Here is a 21,826-nt window from a genome sequence, read left to right as displayed (position 1 = left end):
AGCCAGTATATTAGCAATATCTGTTGGCTCGGTATAGGATGTACCATTGTGCAACAGCTCCGAGCAAATCTGGGTATTGCCGTGGAGATTCTTTACATAACTATGTGGTTGTCTTTACTATCTGCTGCAATTCTGTTTTCATAGCTAGATTTAGAGGATTTGATGAAGGATCTCATCTTTTTGTTGAGGCTGATAAGGGAGTTTTTCCAGTCTTGGGACTTCACCTTATTTTTCATTAGTTTCCTCCTTCTGTTGTAGAGTTTGTTTATGGCAGTGGACCACCAGATTAGCTTCCTTTTTTTTTGGAGGAGAGCATCTTGGTTCTATTGTGTATGGCGAGATCCATGCATTTGTGTATGTGTTTGTACAGGGCATTAGTGTATGATTTGGTGGTCATGCAGCTGTTCTCCAATTGCATGAATGCCGTGAAGTTAGCCACCTCTGCTTTTAGGAGGCCAAAGTGAGCTTTGGTGAAGTTTTTCATGGTGGTTACCTTTGGTGGGAGGGATGTGGATTTCCAAGGTGATTAGTTTGTGGTCAGATCTCACCAGGGAGGAGTTGCCTATTGGTACAGAGCAATGGTCAGCCATGTTAGTAATGACCATGTCAAAGATGTTACTACCTCTAGTGGGGGTAAGAATGAGGTGGTCCAGGGCACTGGAATTAATGAATTCCAGGAAACATCGGGCAAGTTTATAGTTATTGGAGGGGTCGTTGAAGTCACCCAGTATGAGAGTGTTAGGTTGGACCCTAATATTCTCCAGGGTGCTTAGGAATGTGGATTGTGAGTCTTGGTTCATGGTTGGGGACCTATAGCAGGCTACAGCCTGGGATAAGTCTCTTCTCCCTAGTCTGAGATCCAAGACAAATGCTTAAGCATACTTCTTGACTCTATCACACAGGATTGTGTTTCTGAGCTGTCTGATAAACACTTCTCAAGAAAAAGTTTTTCTGCCACAGAAGATCATGGACTTTTATCTGGAAACTTTCCTGAGATTCTTCTATCAGTCTCAGACTTCTGCAAGAGAATATCTCAGGATTAAAGGGTTCACATCTTCTATGATTCTTATGATTTCACTTGCCAGGTTGCTTATTAGAAAAATTCAAAGGTTTGCAAAAACACATGGACTCAACTTATTCATTCTCTGGAGTTTCAGATTCTAGTGCTGGGCTTTGTAAAAAAGGAACTGTACTGGTGGATACAGCAAATAGATCTAAATTCAGGTGGCTCATTTTCTCCTCAGGTCCCCAATCTGCAGACACTTCAGATTTTGTTTGTAGAGTAGTTATTATGGGGTAAAGGTGTAAGGCCTATGGAAGTCTTCAGGCAGATCAAAGCACATAAATGTCAAACAGATATTGGCTGTAATGTATGCCATAAAATCTCTTTAGCATCTGTGGTTCCCAGAACCCCTACAGGAGATTACCAGCAATATCACACTGGTGTGGTGTATAACAGGTCGTACTCTGTGCAGGATGGATATGTTGGCTTGAGAGTAAGCTTTACAAAATTCCTTAACCATGCAAGTAGGTTGTTCACAGATACATTATAAAAAGTCAGCAAAGTTCAAACTACTAATGTGGGTAAACACACAGTATTATCACTATTGCCTACTCTTATGTGGTATGGGTAATTTTATCTATGTTTATTTCTGTTGAATCAGAAATTGTTGAAGAAAACACATTTTCCTGAATCATATTTCATAGAATAGTATAGAACGCTGCAGATAGTCACTGGTGGTGTGGTTTTAACTGCTGGAATATTAGGAGTTTCTGGAATGTTAGTGGAGGACATTAAACATTTCCACTGCCCTCTGTTCTGTTGTATGGACATCTTTAGATGTTTTGTTTGTGTGCCAGCACTGATTCACTGTGTATCCTGTTTTCTCTTTTCTTTGTGGTTGTGTGACTGTGGAGTTAGTATGCATACGTAAGGGGGCGTGGATGTGTATGTGTGTGTGTGTGTGTGTGTGTGTGTGTGTGTGTGTGTGTGTGTGTGTGTGTGTGTGTGTGTGTGTGTGTGTGTATGTGTGTGTGTGTAAGGGAGACTTGTGACCACTGCAAAGGCATAGTTTTGTAGAAACATTGCTGTATTTAGTGTTTTTCTGTAAACTGATTCAATTGAATGAATTTTTGATGATATGTATTTTCAGTGATTTTTTTTTTATTCACTAACTGTGATTAGAAAAACGTGAATGTGACTAAATGAATTTGAACCTCTCATGTGAGGGGCATACAACTGTGGTATAGTAAAGACTAGGACATACTCAGTGGGGAGACACTGGTGGTACTGCACTGGATTCATATATACAGTAGCAGGTCTACAAGTACATAAATCCCACATTCCCTAGCTGTAGGTATATGTTGCAAGCATGCATAGTACTGAAGAATAATGTTACCATACTCACATTACTGTTGTAATAGGCTATGCACAGGATAGTAATCACATGGATGTATCCCTTATTACAATAGTGCACATCACTGTGCACCACCTCTGAGTTCAATCTTGAGGAACTGCGGTTTCTGTGTGGCCTGAAAGTGGTTATTGTTGTTCAGATATGTCTGCTGCTACTGCTGCCTTGCTGTACATATTGGCATCGGATATGGTGGATCACCTAGAAAAGATGTTAATATATGGTAATTTGCCCTGCATATATGATTAAGAGGGTAGGACTCAGCAGGGGAGTTGAATTACTATGTTCCACAGAAGTGGATCAGAGTTATAGAGCATAGATATCAATATGTTATGTACAGCTTGTAAAGACAGGCTGTATATTTACACATGTCATACTATATCACAACTCTAGGGTGCACTACAAATGATTCAATATCATATGCAGAACATGATTCTCATTCTGCCATTTTGAACTGCTGTAGTTTCAAAGCAATGGCTATCAATGCTAATGCCACTTGGAGAGTGTTTACCTCTCCATGTTTTAAGGAAAACAAAACCACGGTATTCCTCCTACAGAACTATTTCAGAGAGTGATGGTTGGAACATTATATACATATTCTCCATAAAATGGATCCCTAGTAGGACCTGTTGAGGTAGCTGACCAGGGCTAGCAGCATCCCTGTACTGGTCAGCAGTGCAGGGACTGGTATGATGACCTATACCGCCACTGCAGTAAGTGACTAGGTGTGAAAACCCTAGGTGAGACAGGGACATCCTAAGTGGTATAAGAAGTGTTCTTCATTTCTACTGTATGCCATAGTGCAATTAATAACCTGCTTTTTTTTTGTGTGTCTTTAATAGCTATATTCCTAATTAGATTTGTTTCCTCTGACAGATCCCAGGATACACTAAGATGGCTGCTAAATCTGAATGCCTGTATGTTTCATGTGCCATTATGACAGCTGTATTAGTGTGACACCATCTTGCTTTGATGCATAGTGCAGATGTTCATGCCAAATGGGGGTTGTGGTTACCTTTTCGTTCTTCTGTTTCATTGGCAGTCTAGCTACTTGTGCTACATTGTATCTATATGAGGTGGTGTTGAGTTACGTCCTAGCGGTTGTCACTTAGTCATGCTTTTGCTTCATTGCATGTGGACATAGTAGTGCTCTATCTGACCGGAGCTATGCCACACTTTCCAGGCTTGTGCATGCTTACATACACATATATCCATATATATGCAGAGCTATAGTATTCCATTATAATTTGCATATTTGTCACACCTGCATGTGATATATATTAGTTTGCATATCCCACTTGACTTCAGCATGGACAGAGTGAGAAGAGAATGCTGCCAATTGTCACAGGAGGCAGCAGAGACTAAGGTAGAGTGGCGTAAGAGTCACCTTATTTCTCTACTTTCACTCAGGATGGAGTATTACTTGTGGCTCCTCCTCAATAAAAACACCAGTCACTAGGTGTCTCCTTTCTCCAGGTTCTGATTGTCCATCTGAAACACAGGCTTGCCAGTTACTGCCTGTTACTACCCCATTTGAGGATGAGGCAGGTAAGCATAGTAGGACTGCCTTGATGGTGGAGAGAGGAAGAGATCAGCCCATCCCAGGCATGTGCCACAGTCATCTTGCCTTGGCTCCGCCTAATGGGGCATGGCCTGTGCTACTAACAACCTGGGAACATGGCTGCCACTCAGTAGCAGGCATGCCCATACCCCACACTACTCCCCTCTATTTGTATACTCTGTGTCTTTTTTCTTCTAAGTCACCTACCCACTTGAATGTGCACATATGCCCCAGTTCATCTGTCCTATTCCATGTGTGTCTGTGTACCTGCATCCCCCCCTTTCCTACACCTGATCTTTGTTCCTCTCATATTTCCTCATGTACCTGCATCCCCCCTTTCCTACACTTGATCTTTTATCCTCTCCCATTTCCTCTTTCCTTCCCTTTCCATACGCATGCAGTGGGGTCACCCTTTCCATATGCATGCAATGGGGTCATTTTCACCAAACATACCCAACATTCTCTCAGTCCCGCCTTGCAGTACTATTTTCTTATTAACTTTGCTCTGTATTCCTTTTTTCCTATATTCTTTTACTCTACTTTCCACTCATTTCATGAAACCACCAGCTGATTGGCCTTTCCCGTTTGCTAAATATTTTTATTTTGAAGCATGCAGCAGCAGCAGCTGGATGAGAATGGTGCAGTGTGTCTTCCTATAGGTGTTCCTATAGAGCTTATACAAGTTTGCACAAGAACTGCACAATGAGTCATCACATTTCAACCTTCTGCTTATTCATATGTTTTTGACTATGTCAATGGACTTCTCTTATGACATTTGCTTTCTGCATTATCTAGCTCCTTAAATGGCATCTTTCTGCCTCCTCATGCAATATTTCCATATTTAGTTATTCATGTATATGGATATTCTGCCCTGCTGACATAAGATAAGCACTATTAAGTGCTTTACAAGGGAGGGGCAAGCTTTTGAGTGTGTCTGTTTAAAGCAGTATATGGCTAGACATCATATGGGTTTTGTGATAGTTTGATTAGTATTGTTCAAATATTAAGTACTGCAGTGTATTCCCTCCATGTGGTGTGAGCCAACCACCCCTGTATGAATGGCATCCATTGAGTTTCATTATTATCCATTCCATAATCGTATGCATCAATGTTTTCCAAACTTGAACACTGATTCAGCAATGTCCACCTGATATGATACATGCCGTAGAAAGGAAAGGAAGCAGTACCTGTCTAAATAATATGCCTATATATGAAGTGTGACACAGTGGCACAGGAGATAGTATTGTTACCTCCCAGCAAGACATTCTTTGGTTCAGTTCTCAGCTGGTTTGCCTTCTGTGTGGAGTCTGCATGTCATCTCTCAACTGTTTTTCAGACCAGGGTACTGTTTATATAGTTAAGCATACTTTTGTTTAATTGGCATCTGTCTGGACCCCTGATTTTCAAAAAAAACATTTTAAGTCATGCAAGTGCCTACCTAGTTTCTATTTATGGCAATCAGTCATCTACTAGCCAGACTTTATGTGCTGGATTGCTTTAGTAATGAGGTTGTTTTGAGCTCAGACATTACTGTTATTTCTGTTGATGTAACTGTATCCATTTTTGCTTACATGGAATAATACATATTGGATGCTGTTCTTTCTTAAAGTTGGTGCAGTTAGTAAGTAAGAAAACATAGCTCATGCCAGTATTCTAAATCTGACTTCATGCTTCTGAGTTACAAGTCAGTATCTCAGAAGATGTTTCTAGCGACACGAAAGCTTGGGTAATAAGGGTGTAGCACTGCAAATAAATGCATCAGTTTTTATGTTTGTCTTTGCCAGGATGTCAAGAACTGCAAGACAATTGCATGCAGCACAATGATTTAGTGGCAGCTTTGATTTGATTAAAATCTTTGTTTTACAGTTATGTGGTTTGGGGAAAAAAAAGTAATGAAAAGTGAATTACTGTTTTCTGAAGGTAGGTCATGTGTAACGCATTGCGTAAGCCCACTAAACTATACCGCCAGCAGTGATCTCCATCACGGAAGGTACCATCCTTATGTTTATTTTTAAACGATGCTGAGAACAGCTACTCTCAGTTCAGGCTAGTTGTCTTGAAATGGGCAAAAATTTGTTTACTTTACAACATGCAATGTATAGATTGGACCCTTCACGTAGCAGCAAAACATAAGATGCTCTCAATAAGTTTGTACGAACAGCAAAAGACGGCAGCATGCCTCCACAAAGTAATGAATTAATTACTTGTGGTGAGTAATGAAGGAAATAAGCTGTGACCCAACTTAGAGGATTTTTGCACCACGAGCTGTTAACAGTTGAATGGTCACCAAATTATTTCCATGGGGCACACCTCAAATTAATTATATTATGCATGCTGTTTCTATCAGGTAGAACTCATATATATATATATATATATATATATATATATATATATATATATATATATATATATATAATGGGATTTCACAGTGTCTCATACAGAATGACACTATATGGGTTTCATAGAAAAGAACATTGAAAGATTTTGATAAGCTTTGCCCTAGTTGCTTGTAGGTTTTTACCTTATTCACAAGATAGAGCTGAAATAGACAAGGAACTGAATGATTTTGATAAGCTTTGTCCCAGTTGCCTTTATTTTTTCTACCGCATTTACAAGATAGAACTGAAATAGAAAAGGAACTATTTGAACTTGTCCGCTCTTTAGTGTCCAAAATTCATTATCAACTAATCTGCATTCAATAAACGGATGAAGCCAAACTAGTAATGGCAATGAACATAACACTCAGAGCATGACATCCAGGATTAGATTCCCAGTGACATGTACGTTATTTAAAACAATATTCAAGTTCCTGTTATTTAGATAGCTTACTAGAAACCCTGCACTCTTACTGAAAACATTTATTTATCAACAGTTTATTTGGACCCCATTATCTTTCTACTTCACCTATGGTGAACTGCTTATAGAAAGCACTTAAAAATATCAGAGACTTAGAACTTTAATGCAATTTACTGATTTTTATACACAGATTTGTCTACAACATGATTTTAGACTATTGTACAGCAGTGACAAGTTGTCCGTATATTGATGCATGTTTTATTTTCAAAATGTACTTTATACTGTTTATGACATAAGGTAAGAAATATGATTGCTATATTACTTGTAGCTCAGCTGGTTTATAAATACGTTAAAAGTCAATGGAAATCTACATTTGAAGAATTACATAATATGAATTTTATGCAGGAATTCATTAGAAAACAATATGTGTCTGGGGAGTAGAACTGCGTGTTTTACTTTGACTTCACAGAACTCTTGACAACCTTTGCATGAATTAACCCAACCATCATTTTTGCATGTAGAGATTTTTAAAGGCTCTCATTTTTCTCTGCTTGGAACAGTCACTCACATTTATTTATGCACTTCGCCAAAGTCAGACTGAAGTTAATTTATGCAGGTAATACAAGAATAAGAATCTGGTGATCTGCCACCTTGTCAGTGACCTAGCATTCTAGTATTCTGGTCTAGTCTTCTCAATATAATAATTTTTTGAAAACCTAAGCATATGTATGTAAGTCAAATCAAATGAATGCTTCATACTTGACAGAACTGCTGAACTAGGAACCATACAGTGCCCTATTCTGAAGGACATTACCTTGTCAAGACAGTTATGAAGTTCTTCTTCTCAGACACTGAAGACAGAAGGCTCGTGTTGTTTCCTTTCTGGATTAATAGCTTAAAACATACAATGGCAATACTGACTTCATAAATGAAACACAGAGATTTTTCAGTTTCTAAAATAAAACTGAATGCATATCTCCATATGTCCGAATAACTACCTTTTCTTTATAAGTACACTGAAAGCAGTTACTATTTATAGCTGTTTCCAGCCCATCTGCATCTGTTTTGATGTGATATTTTACATTCTATTCTTAATTGTTTGTAGACCATCTGCATTTGTTTTATAAGTTCACATAATTATTTATATTTTGTAAGATGCTTACAGTTACTTTTACAACTCGTTTGATTTCTATAAACTGTTTATTTCATGCTGTGTGATAATAATATAAAGAAGATGATTCTCATAACAAAACTGGAACACTAAATTTTGTTAAAAAATTTACATTAAAGATCAAATTTCTTTTTAGTGAGACTAAATACACTGACAGGAAAGCAGAGAATATATTAGAATATTAAACATATTTTAAATCAGTCCTACAAGGCAGACAAGAATGCTGCTGAATAGTGATATTTAAAGATTTAAAACTAATATTTCATTGTGGTATTTAAACTTTATAGTGTCCTTTTTGAAGTCATCTAGCCCTGGTAACTATCACATGGACAACACGCCCCTAAGAGTCAACCCAGTAGACAGGGAATTGGAGACACACAGAGACAGTAATCTAGCCTTTGATAATCGTGTGTCTACAGTAGTGAGGAAATAATTTTATGTTGTACATCTTATAAACAGAGGTATGGCATCTAGTTCAAAGGAGGTCATCAGACCTGTCACTGAGTACAATGCCCCCTTTGGTATGCACCTAACCAGGCACATCCAACAACTGGAACGTCCACAGAGGTTCCTCAGTAAAAGAATAAGAGGGAGTAAGTAAAATGTCCTATGCAATGACCTCAAAGCACTATCCCTATATTCTGTCTCCTGCAGGCTGTTGAAAGGAGATCTATGCATACAGGGCATTGTCAGACCCATCCCTGATGGCCATCTTGCATATCCACAAAACAAACCCATCACTAGTGCAGGCTCCCATCCTTCCTCCCTAACACAATTCAATTGTAACTTGGACAACTGGATTAAGAATAAGAAATTCATCTTTGGTTTTGCACTTGTGTCTCTGATGGGCACAGGCATTGTGTAAATGGTTCATCTCTCAGGTCCCTGCTTGCAAATGTTTCATCCCCAAAGTCCTTGCTTACACTTTTCAAGGTTACCAGAACTTGTCAGAGATTTGGGAGGCATGGCTAGACTTAAAATGGCCGCAGTGGTTGTCAGCCTAGTACATACGTATGAACATATGAAAAATGCTGTGAGAGTAACTTTAAAAGCAGAACTACTGAGACATGAATACAATGAAGTATGATTCCTTACTTACATAGTTTTGGAAATATGCCTCTATGTTAGTTACATTATGTGAGCTGTTGTACTGTACTACACATATTTTATAATGCAGTAGATGTTAAGCATACAAAACACTTAATAGTATGAATGCAAATTTTATAACCTTCCATAGCAAACATTTAACAAGTGGTATGCCAACTATGGGGTAAGATATTTCCCAATAATAAAACATTCACAAGAAAAACAATGCATATATGCATTACACAACCTATGGACATATGTAAAAAATAAACTACCAAAACTACTACTTACTTCTCCATTGAAGCCAGTGTTGTATTTATTACTTCTTCCTACTTTGCTTTTGTCATTTGTAATATGGATTACAATACCTCATTTTAAACATTTATCAAAATATAATTATAAAATATATGCAGCTCTTGGTTTCATCCTCTGAATCTGGCAAATCTGACAGGTTGTGCCACTTAACATTACTGAATGAAGTCACCCATCAATGGTTGTAGTAGTGATAAAGCTGGCCAGACATAAGACTCCCACAAAAACAGGAAGTCCTGAAGAGACCAATAACTGAGCCTTGGTTCAGCTAAAAAAAAGAGAACCACCAGGGCATGAAGCAGTGCCTGCAGGATTCAGTAAAGCAAGTGACCATACAAGTCAATTTTTAGGAAAATAATTTTAAAGCCATTCCTCAAAACCATAATACCCTGCCCAAACGCAAATGTTCTAAACAGCAATGTAGAAAAAAATGAGTGCCAAGCAGTTAGAATGCGTGAAAGGGTGGAGCCAAGATGCCTAAGTGAGGACAGCATCTTTTGAGAGCTCTGCACTTACAGCTTTAAACAAAAGAAAGAATTATTTTGTTACACTTTACAGGCAATACATATAAATTTAAGTTTACAGCAATTGACAATGTTGACCTTCACTCTAGGGATGGACTTGCAACCTTTACCTTGAATATAAGGAACTAATGTGGCAATTAAGGCGAAATGCTACTGTCCCCCTGGGTCTAAATAAAACAATTTCTATTTGTAGTGTTTTAAAGTTAAAGGTGGAATTGGCCATGTAACTTTTTTGAGCAATATTGTAAAGGTTAGTTTAGTTATGTATTATGACTTATTGTTGTTTATGTTTTTTTTTGTCTATTTAAAAAAAATCACTAAATAAGAAATATGTTGCTTGCTTAATATAGTGACAATATGCCTTTCGGAGGTCTTGTAATTGATTAATTATTTGATTTTAGGGTGGATCATGTGACTTTTGTTGATTATTTAAGTGCCTTGTTAATCTCTGTTTTTTTTTTAATTCTGAAGAAGTCAGATTGATCACTAACAAAAGCATTATGTTTTATAAATAAAAAGAAGCTACAGTGAAAGGTTGAGTCCATTGTTTCAGTTTTTTATTTTTTATAAGTCTAAGTTGTGCCCCCGGATTTACTAATCTACCGTGCAGGACTAAACTAGTCCTGCACATAAGCGGCAGTTTAAGAGGAGGATGGCAGCGCGCCATGCATATTAATGAAGGCTCGCTGCCTGAGCTCCAAATCCTACACTGAGCATGGATGAGTGCAGGGGGTATGTCTGAGAGCAGAGCTCTCAGAATAAACATGACCCTGCAAAGTAGAACAGTAGAATGTGTAAATAAATGAGCGAAATCGCTCAGAGGTGTCCACATATCTCCAACAACAGTCCCCATGTGTTCAACAGCAACAGTACATTGAAATACAATGAAGAAACCATTGTATTTATTTTTTAAAACCCTGAGTACAGCTAACCGTAGGTGCGCGGGTTTGCCCATCGCTTAGCTACGGTTAAAGCAGCTGAAAAGGCTGAAGAGGATAACAAGGAATATATACACCAATGAAGTAGCACAGCAATAGTGTAGTGGTTAGGGCATCTGCCTAATGAACAAGCACTTCCGGTTTGAGTCCCACTACAGCACATATCATTTTCCATGTGAAATCCGTATATGAACATATATTTGCACCTTTTTGGTGTATAACCTATATAATAACATTTAAATGTGAACTAGAGTACTGCATGAAATGTGCACATATGCCCCAGTTCATCTGTAAGCAGGTTTAAGCACAAATAAGCAGTAGTAAGCATGTCTAAGTGCGTTTGCGTAGGGGTAAGCATTGCCTACACAGATTATGCAAAGCAGAAGCTGAGTGTGAGAAACTGTAACCAGAGGTTAGCAGTGCTTACTGTCACTCGAACTCGCACATACCCACTTACAACTGCTTTAAAGTGCCTTAATCACTATGGATCCAATGGGCCATGTCCTGCCCACAACAAAATAAACTGCCTCTCCAAACTTGAACCCAGGACCCTGCACTCCATACACAAAGTGATTTACCAGTAAACCATGGCAGATAAAATAACCTGAAGTTTTCACAAACATATCATACTGCACAATCATTCAACAGTACAAGAACATGTATTATTATCACACCACATAACCTGTTAATGCAAAAGTCTGGACAAAGTATGCCACACTGTGGGTACAAATAGGGACATATGTCAACTAATGCTCTGATACACTACACAGTGATATGTATTAGAACACATATGTAGAAGGAGATGAAGTCTGAAACACAAACGTTTTGCCGCTAGTTACTGACTTCAATGCTGTGATCATCCATGACAATTGCCAAGCGAATGAGGAACAGGCCAAAATATGAGATGAACATGCATGGACATATGGACAGATATATATCTGTAAATGTAGGCAGCTAGACAGCTATACGTAGATATATATATATATATATATATATATATATATATATATATATATATATATACATATATATATATATTAATGTATGACTCACAAATAATCATATAACATCAATTGTATATAGATGCATTCATATGTTCATATGTATGTTCTTATGTATATATATATATATATATATATATATATATATATATATATATATATATATATACATAGATGTATATATCTATAATATATATATATATATATATATATATATATATATATATATATATAGCCATATGAGATATATATATATATAGGTACATACACAGATACACACACAAAAGGTATCAGTAGCCATACATATGTAGAAGTAGTGTGGAAGTACTGGGTGAAAAGTATATCCCTCAGACACAAGACCTTCAACTGGCACCTGTGAAATGTGTAGTGTGGCAACCAGTCCCACCAATGAGAATACTGACATTAAAAATATACCCACCCACAATTCAAAGGATATGACACGACACACAGGTATGCATATACAGATAATCTTTATTCCTGTACTATGCAATAATGTATGCCAGTACTGACACTACATAAGGTTTGAATTATGTAATCAGTCATGAATGCAAGGCCCACACAAAGCAGTAGATGCAAGCAATGAGTATATATACCATGCTATGCTGTCCAGACCACTGCCTTCAATTAGTACAACAGTAGAAACAGGTTTTGCCTTCAGGATACATAACAATCAGCAGTTACAGATGTAGTTCAACAGCCTCCAATTACACCCTGTAGTCAAGCCCTAGGGGGAAAAGTAGCACTTGTGTTAATGCCACAGTATCCTGTACATAACATTGCTTAACTTAACATCACACTATCACACTGAATGACCTTCATCTTAACAGTTATATCCCTGAAAAGGTGCCATAGCCTAGGTTAATGGCATAGAACCCCCCCCCCATAAAAGGCTGTACAAGGGCAAGGAACAATGTGTACCACACACTTACCTCTGGAATGTACAAGGGTACATATGTGTTCTCCAGCTGTTGCCCCCATATATATGGACCGTGCCCAACAGTTGGTGTGGGAGTCCATGACATGACTGGGATGATAGCAGTAATGCTAGCTGTAAATAATGATAGGCCACTACCTAAGAACCCTTCCTATATCACAGCAGGACAAAGACTGGCATATATGTGGGGGACAGAGGCAGGAACATAGGACGATATTTGCATTATTGCTGTTGCACACCCTGGAAATTACTGGTGTTACAGGATTTGTTGCAGCATACCCTTATGCAGGGATACAACATTGAAATACAAATGGATGTAGCAATGTACTGATAGCACTCAACAGACAGAATGCCACAGATATATCTTTGACAATACCTGTCTGGTGCACAGCCAAAACCTAACAGCCAATCCCCATGGTATCATATGGATAGGCCCACAGTTGAAAGCTATGCAGACAGACAACATTCCATGAAAAAATACCATGTACACAGAAACCCTGCAAGAACAACAAGATACATTGCACACAACAACACTACTCACGCTGTCTGCAGGTCTGGAACCTTACCCAAATGTGGATTTGGCCTGTGTCTGTAGGTTCTGCTGTAAGAGGTATTGCTACCTGCTGTCTGTAACACTGATGTCCACACACAGGAAGGATGTCATCCATACTGTAAAGGTGAAGGGACAACACCCACAGAAGGCAGCAATTTATAGTACAGGGTTGCCATGACAGTGGTTATCTGAAGTACTACACAGCAGGCTGCATGCAATTAGCAACTGGTGGACACTGACTGGTGCAGAGGCCACCACCTGATCATGTACAATACCAACAAAAGCATGCTGCAATCTATTCAAACCAGCTCAATCACTTTACTGGAGAGACTGAGAGAGAGAGAGAGAGAGAGAGAGAGAGAGAGAGAGAGGAAAAAAACTTTCAAGAAAGGTCACAAAGCTCAGGGTTGTGTTACAGTGGAAAAAACATAACAGGTACGTGAAACAGATATGCATTTATTGGCATGTAGTATATGAAATAGAATAATAGAATGTATACTGTGAAAGGATATATATGTGCCATCAGGACTTATTCCTGTAATGATGTTGTGCTCAACAACTGCACTGGACAGTAGTGTCACTCCCTGTGGGCAGTGGGACATACCTGCCAAATGTGCAGACCAGAAGTGAATGGCAAAGATGTGACCCATGATATCTGTGTTCTGTAAATTACTGTGGCCAATGGCTGGTGGGGGTATTGATACTGCCATGATAGACACATGGGTGAGAGACCACACCACCTGCAGGACAGTCATGTTAAAGTGTAGCATAGCATGCCCGACTGCCATAGCAGTATAATATGCTTATCTAATGTTTGTCACCATATATACCACCCTAATGTTAGTCTGTGTTCACATGTGACACCAGTCTGTGTTGTAGCAAGTCCGAACAGTTCAGCTGTGAAGTAAAGTGGGTAAATGAGAGTGGTCCAGATGTTTGTATGCACCCTACATACTGATACATAAATGTGTGATACATATTCACAGCTGTGTATGTGTACAGAACCTTAGACAGTTATACATTCATATAGGTATATAAACAACACAAAATGATATATATATATGTATACATACAGATAGATATATATATATATACATATATATATATATATATATATATATATATATATATATATATATATATAAGTGTGTGTGTGTGTGTGTGTATGTCTACATATATCTATATTTATATATATATATATATATATATATATATATATATATATATATATATATATATATATGAAACAACCACACTGATAGACCATAAAAACAAGAAAAAGAACCAAAGGCAACGTATCAAGTAGATATCCAGGAACAAACCACCATATAAATTAGAACAACAAGCTTATTCGAAAATAATCTAAAATAATCTACAAAGGATGAACCGGTTAGTGCTTTCGTTTAAATAAATGTTAAACTTCCTCAGGTCTGACGAAGTTTAAAATTTATTTAAATGAAAGTGCCTGAGGAAGTTTAACATTTATTTAAATGAAAGCTCTAACTGGTTCATCCTTTGGAGATTATTTTCGAATAAACTTGCTGTTCTAAGTTATATGGTGGTTTGTTCCTGGATATCTACTAGAGATATATTTATATATATATATATATATATATATATATATATATATATATATATATATATATATATATATATATATATATATATATATATATATATATATATATATATATATATATATACATATATACATATATATATATATATGTCAATACATTTCCCCTGTCATGACATGTGTGAGAGAACATCACACATCAATACACAACATACCTACACACCAGTACATGGCTTCAAGATGGAGTGTGGAGTGTGGTGTGTAACCCATGTTGGGAAAACATTGCAATTGTATGAGATGGCGGGATATATGTGTTGGTAAAGAGAATTAGGCACATATTGGTAAGAAGGTCTGGTTGGGTGACAAACAAGACAGCATACAGGGCTGGTATATGACACATGTGGTGGTTAAACACTGTGGATGGGTAGTTACATTTGGAGTGTGGAGGCCATTGAGACCCCAAAGGGAACATGATGCCCACCCATGGACAGTCACAACAGCATCTACATGGGCTTAAAGGTGCCTAGACTGTGTGCTTGGCAGGAGGGACAGGCATGTCGAACCTTGTGTATGTGTACTGCATGCCTCCAGGTGATTTAGCACATACTCCATATCTCTGTGGAGCTCCCTATGCACAATACATGCAACTTAACTGGGTGACAGACACATGTTTGTGTGTGCTCCATGGGTGGCGGGAGACATCAACCCCTGAGGTGGTTCCACATGAAGGTAGTGATGGAACAGTAGGTAATGAGGTTCCATGGTGGGTCACAGATATGATGTGGACTGGTAATATGTGCACATTAGGTTGGAGTGGTATTCCTGCTGTCAAATAACCCATACACATACTGGTGTATAACTGTCATGGAAAAAATGGGGGCTGTAATAGTCCACACAATCCCAGAACATGTCCAAAAGCATGCATAGATATCCCCAATACCACAGAATGGCAGATGTGTAGCAATCACATAGCAGGCCTACCACATGCATATGTGGAAACATAGTGGCAGTGACAATGGCATGCAGGTAAAATACCCTGTAACAGCCCAGCAACTCTAGTGTCCCCACAGGGAGCATGTCTATAATCACATAGCAGAAAGTGTTGTACAGTACAGTATATGACCCAATGGTACACATACCGGACACATACCACTAGCGTAGTGTGAACATTACGTTGGAGCTGATATGGTGGCAGGAGACTGATATGTGTATTGTATTATAGGTTCATTGGTTCATAGGTTCATAGGTTCATACTAGGCTATCTGCCCTAGGGCATTTATAAGCCTAGCCACAGTGTATTTGGCTTTCACCACCCATTTTAAATTAATTTTGCTATGCCCTTTTTCGAGGTTAGTATACTGTGCCTCTGTCTAACAGTGACACAGAAGTGATACCCGGGGTAAACCTATGATCCCCCATCCACTCATCAAGATTCCTCTTAAAGAGAGTCAATGAGGGACTCTGCCTAACCTGGACTGGGATTTTATTCCAGAGTGAAGGGAGCCTCTGGGTTATGAATCTGTCCCTCCAGCATGTCCTATTTATTTCAGTGCTGAGGTTCAAGTCTCGAGCCAGTAGCTCAATGGGATTTGGATTTTCTGAGGTGCAGCATGTCCATTAATTCCGGGTTGGACATGGCTTTATACGCATAGATCCCTCTGGGCAGGTGGTATGCCACTGAGTAGAGCTGGAGTTTTTTTAACCAGGCAGCATACGGCATCTGTTTGAGCCCTTTGATCCTCTTGGTGAGGTACTTTTGGGGTCTTTCCAGTTGCTGCAGATGTCTGGTAAGGTACATCCCAAAAGGGGTATTGTACTCAATTATGAGCCTGATGAGGGATGAGTAAAGAGGCACGATGACCTCCCCTGATCTAGATGTGAATCCATTCATGATTAGGTGGGCTATATAAAATGTTTTTCTAACCACTTTGGCCACGTAGTTGTCAAATGAGAGATTGCTATCAACTTGGGTCCCCAGGTCCCTAATTACTTCTTCTGTACTTAATGGATTGCCACCTATGTGGCAATTTGTGTTATGATAAACTTGACATATGAGTGTCTCAGACATATGTCCATCATTATATCTTTCAGGGAGTATGGCACACCCGAGGAATCCCGCCTACAGTGCTGCTGAGGAGGAGATTATAATCACCAGCATCATCCACAACTATCAGCTGTTTTTCTCATGGACAAGCCAGGCACAGCAAGAGAGAACAGCCATGTGGACTGATGTGGTCTGCAGGGTGAATGAGCACAGCCATACTTATGAGCAAGTCCTCCACCATTGTAGTGACCTGCTCCACCAAGTACATTGTAGTGCCGCTGCCATACAGGGTGACCACCTTGCAGTGGGGGGGGGTCATAACATCCATCCCCCCCTCACCAGAGTGGAGGAGCCACTCATGAGCCTGGTAGCACATGGCCGCCTGCAAGAGCTACAGACTTATACAGTCATAGAGGTGGGTGTTACTCACACACCAGACATGGAGCATGCAGATAAGGTTCCAGGGCATATCAGTAGACTACTTTAGTGTATGCATCTGTACAGATAGACCATGCATATGTGAGATGTGGGGTATTTTGCTGTGTAGTACCGATAAGCAGTAATGCATAATCTGTAGTACTGTGGACTTCAGCTGTTGTACTGTAATATTGCAGCCACCCTGTAGCAATGCCACAGCTGTGGCCACTGACATCAACTCTATCCCATCACAATGTAGGTACGTCTGGGACACCAGCAAGGCAACGGCTGGATGCTGGTGAGTATGGTTTAAGGTTATGCTTGGCAATTCACTGTGCATGTCATAGCTAAGGTGTAGGTCATGTACACATCTAACACACCTACTTATAATGCATGCTGTACATGTGCACTGATACAGCACACACCTCACTAATGGGATTACCAGCCTCAAACACATGCAATACACAGTCCATCTTAGACAACTGTGGCTACACTCCAGTGCACATTGCCCAGGCACAGCTGACATCTGCCCAACATACACAGCTATGTCATACACAGAGCAGTTGAACATGCTACATATAATGACATCCCACTCCATCTGCTAACACATGCTCCAGGGTCCTAAACCTCATCAGCACATGACGCAACACATACTGCAGGGATAAGGCCCTGACCTGGGGAATCCCCACAATCTGGAACAGACTACCCATACATGTCAAGCAATGCTACTCATTGGCCCTCTTTACAGAAACACTTGGCAATTGGATGGGAAATTGGGAATTCACCCTGGGTAGCATGTCTGTGCCACAGCCTGACAGGGACACAGGGGAATAACATTAGTGGGTGGTGCATGGCTGGGAACCCCTGTGGCTAGGCTTATGTAGGCTCCAGGACCAATAGACCAGTACTCACCTATGAACCTATGTGCACCACAGCAACATCAGCCAGGGCTCAGTCATGGTCAATAATGGTCTCTACACTCACCATAGGTACAGTACATTGTGTCTGTGATCAGTCTAATGGTAGTCCATTAGACTCATACATGCACCACTGATGATGACATATGTGAATACACATCACGCATTCACTAAACACGTGTCCACATGTAATCCAGGAACACACAGAGGCTGTGAGCAGCAGCAGAAACACAACTGATACACAGAGACACATCCTGCAATGGTGTGTACACCCATGAGGTATGGTGCACCGTACATGCCAGGGTGCTGTGGACATTGGTGCAGTGAGTTCCAGGCGGGGGAGGCATCTCCAACAAACAGAAGCCATGCATCACAGCCATGTATAATGTTGGCAACAGGGATTGACTACAGTTGCACTGCATGCTGTTGAGCCCCACATGTCCTGCATGCTAACGTGTATAATTACAGGTGTGTGTGTGGGATACTGTACTGCGCCATCGCCTGCTATTGTGTGTTATGGGTTTGTGGGAGCTGTCTGTAGGTGCTGTCTGGTGGAGTGTATGGGTTGCCATGCATGTCGACTGCATGTGTGTATGTCTGTGTGTTTGGCTTTGTCTGCACACACACAAATGTGTGTGTGTGTGTGTGTGTGTGTGTGTGTGTGTGTGTGTGTGTGTGTGTGTGTGTGTGTGTATGTACTGTTTAGTGGTGTTGTACAGGTCTTACAGTCTGTCCCCTGTTTTCCCCTCACAGGTGACAAGGTGGGGCTGGGTCCCCCCCCCTCAGGGAATCTGATGTCACTGATACAGACAATATCCATGAATCTAGGTGTGTTGAGGCACAGGAAGGGTCATCAGGGGCTGCTGCTGGGCCACCAATTGACACCGCACATGTAGCCACCCTATCCACGCACACAGTCACACTGCCTCTACCCACCTCATCACCATTGGCCTTTGCTGAGGGACAGCCTACGGTTGGCATTGGCCAGGAGAGTATGGTATCTATGGTACGTGTGTCAGGATACAGCAGCCATAGCCAGATATCTGGTGGGGTATCACATAGGCAGATGTTTAGGGGTGCTCGTCGGAGCACTGCTGGTCATCATGCCCCTGGCAGACGTGCCACATCTATTTCAAGCACACGCATGTTCCAGACTGTCATGGAGGCACAAATGGAATGGTACACCAAGCAGGGTTTAAGGACACAGAGGACTCATCACATCTCTGTAACTAATAGCATCCGTGACCTAGCAGGTGCCATCTGGAATTACACTGAGGCCATGGATAGACGGTGGGGTGAGACCTTGGATCTCATCCACAATGTAATTTACATGCATCAGGACAGGGCAGCACAGTTGTGATGGCCAAGTGGATGTATGCCAGTAACACCAGCAGCTGGAGGTCGCTGTGGATGTCCAAGTCACAGCCGCTCCATTAGTGGCAGTACCAGCCACAGCACTGTGGGGGGGGGGCTGTCCACAGACCATCATAGCAGACCACGTGCACGGGGCCAGTCCCAGGAGGGTCCTGGATCCAGTCGACGTCTGTCAAACTCAGGGGACAGTACTCGATCTGGCTTTGTACCTGATACTGCCTGTAGCACCACTGGCAGGCACAGGTCCCATGTCCGTGGCCAGATATGGTGAACTGCAAACCCTGCCAGGTACAGTCTGCAGCTGTCCCACAATTCCCTGTATAGGGCAGTCACATGGAGGAACTGTGTGCATGCAGGCACACACACACATAAACAACGAACCAAGGGCAACCACATACCTGCCCACATGACATCATCTGTGGCCCATAAAAATACTCAGCCCCTCACACACACACACACACACACACACACACACACACACACACACACACACACACACACACACACACACACATGTTGTCAATTTTATGGCTCAGCTTAGGTCTCTGGCAAATCAACAACACACCCTGTGCATATGATGATACCTGTGCCACTCCCTGACATCTGTAACATCGATACAGGGATAGGCTAACATGGTGTTGATGCACAGGGTGACTGTATAAGAGTGTAGTAATGGAATGATGTGTAGCATGTTGTCAGCAGTAAAGTGAAATGCTAATATATTGGAAGGTGTAGCTGTGCAGCCACGATGCATCATAGCTGTAATTAACAATGTTGCATTGTTGTCACCAGTATCTGTTCTGATTGTGTGATGTTTGTCCATGCACCACATGGCTGATGGGTGTAATCGTGTCAGCAGGCTTTCTACAGTGGACACCAATAAGTGTAGTGGGTGGTACACATGCCATGTCTGGGTACAACACAGTGTGCCTTTAGTTTGGATGCAGTACATGTACAAGACTGTACACATGGATGTATGCCACCATGCAGGTAACACATCTGTTGCACATGTAATCCCACCAAGACAGGATAGGCACAACTACACAGTGCTATGTATGCAGTCTGCAATGAGGATAACATTGAACATGCTAACAGCAGGGTGTATGACCCTCTCCCCACTCTACTTCGATCCTCACCTAAGTAACTTGTGTTTGTTAATGCCAGTGGCATAGTCCTACCCTTAGGAGGGTGTGAGTTGCTCAACTACTGTGAATGGTGTAAACAACAACTAACAACCTGATTACATACACTGTACAGTATTACAGACAGCTATGTGGGGGGATAGACACAACAGTAACTGCAATAATGGCAGTTGTGTCCACAACTGTCACACCCAGTGAGTTATAGCAACCCCAGTAGTGCTGCACACCTCAACAGTGTGGAGGGAATTGACACATCTATTACCTGTGAAGGACTGTATGTCCATGGGATGGCACCTGTGGTATGTTGGCATATGCCAAGCAGTCTTGGTGGAAACATATTCTGTGAATGGAGGTAGATCCTGTAACAACTACACACATTCCTACAAGTGGGATGGTGTACAAAAGCCTGCTATGTTCTATATAGGCATTGTGCACCTCCTAACCCTCATATACACCTGTCATGATTGGGTAAATGAGGTATACCAGGTTCAGGTTGTATTCTCTGCCTTTGACAAGTCCAACATTGGCGGCGTCCCATTTGTTGAGATTACCAATGACATTTGCCATGGGTTCATTGTTGATATGTTCCATGTCCCAGCAGACCAAGGTCATCAGGCTACTGGGTGGTAGTTTCCAGCTGACATGGTGGGTTTGTGGTCATCCCTGTCAATATTGGTGAATCCATTGTCAGGTGTAGGGCTATTGGATTGTATGAGGGATCCCAGCTACTTACTGCACCTGCCCAGGGGGTCTCCCAAGCATGGTACGTCACTTGACTGCATGGCATGATATGTTAGTAATGCCAGCCTTGCATCCTACAGGTGGGATGGAGTACTGTTAACATGTACTGCCTTGTCATGTAGGGTCCTGCTTATGGGATCTGCTAAGGTTGGTATTGTATAGCAGGCTAGATATATTTGGCTGGTGGGGATACCTATCCATGCCAGATGTATGCTGTTTGGGTCTCTCAAACCCATCAATGGTGCATGTGGACATATATGTTGTGGTTACATTCCCAGTTCCATCTACAGATGTATGTGCATAT

This window comes from Protopterus annectens, chromosome 1.part1 (assembly GCF_019279795.1).
Source record: "Protopterus annectens isolate FY-2018-M chromosome 1.part1, PAN1.0, whole genome shotgun sequence".
Lineage (NCBI taxonomy): Eukaryota > Metazoa > Chordata > Ceratodontiformes > Protopteridae > Protopterus > Protopterus annectens.
The sequence above is the reverse complement of the archived record's forward strand: the minus strand, read 5'-3'. Positions refer to the sequence as shown.